Source organism: Trichechus manatus, unplaced genomic scaffold (assembly GCF_000243295.1).
Source record: "Trichechus manatus latirostris isolate Lorelei unplaced genomic scaffold, TriManLat1.0 scaffold00033, whole genome shotgun sequence".
In the NCBI taxonomy this organism is placed as follows: domain Eukaryota; kingdom Metazoa; phylum Chordata; class Mammalia; order Sirenia; family Trichechidae; genus Trichechus; species Trichechus manatus.
Genome location: NW_004443969.1, coordinates 15,399,115 through 15,400,240, shown reverse-complemented (window position 1 = coordinate 15,400,240; position 1,126 = coordinate 15,399,115). Strand labels below are relative to the sequence as shown.

General features: G+C 36.0%; 1 protein-coding gene across 1 annotated transcript in view; it reads left to right on the top strand.

Moving 5' to 3' along the window:
- Positions 1–1,126, top strand: part of LRP1B (LDL receptor related protein 1B) — a 1,771,065-nt gene that overhangs the window by 1,501,816 nt on the left and 268,123 nt on the right. The window lies entirely within an intron of this gene.

Genomic DNA, 1,126 nt, shown 5'->3' with positions numbered 1-1,126 from the left:
ACCTTGTGAATGTGACATTACTTGCAAGTAGGGTCTTTGCAGATGAAATCAAGATAAAACGAGGTCATACTGGATTAGGGTGGGCCCTAATCCTGTGATTAGTGCCCTTATAAGAAGAGCGAAATTTGGACCCAGACATACACAGAGAGAAGATGCTCAGGTGAAGATGAAGGCAGAAATTGAAATTATTCTGCCATAAGCCAAGGAACACCAAAGATTGCTGGCAACCACTAGAAGCAAGAAGAGACCACGATGGATTTTTCTCTAGAGCCTTCAGAGCAGAACAAGGCCCTGCCTACACAGTGACCTTAGACTTCTACCCTTTAGAACTGTGAGAATAAATTCTTTTTGTTTTAAGCCACCTGATTTGTGGTATTTGATTACAGCAGGCCCAGAAAACTAAAGCATTGTCAGAACCATTACAAACATGCTTTATTTTTCAATCTATACCTTCATTTAGTTTCCTTTCCTAATAACCTACGAAAAAATCCACAAGAGAATAATATCATTAAGTGCTATTTTGAATTTGAAACATATGTTAAAGAAAATATGTGTAGAACACTTTATATAATCAGTATTCGTATCCATTATTGCTAATATGGTTCATGCTAATACAAATAAATTTGAAAAGACAACATTTTATGATTCTGTATTTTGGATTATGCTATTCTCTATTCCTAGAATATCTTTCTGTTTGTTCTCGAGCTGGAAAAACCCTTAATTTTTTCCAAAGCCAGCAGAAATAATGCATCTTCAGTGAAACATTTTCTGATTATGTCTGGCTAAGTGGTTATCACGTATAATAGAACACACATAACAATTATTTAGGTATCTGTCTAACTCTCCATGTAGAAAGTGAGTTCCTTTAGCTTAAGAGTCAGGGCTTAATCATTATTTGAGCCTAGCAAGGAGACTGTTAAATCCACTGTTGAATGAAAATAATAAATAGGTAACTGGATATGCATAGAGCACAAGGGTATAGCCACAGGGACATTGCACTTGTTCCTATGTACAAACCAACACATTGGTTTGTAAATAATCTGCATGTTTCAAGGGTCATAAGGGAATTTATGTTGTGAGGGAATGAAAGGCATACCAGGCATGATAACTCAGTTTCTGATTTCTA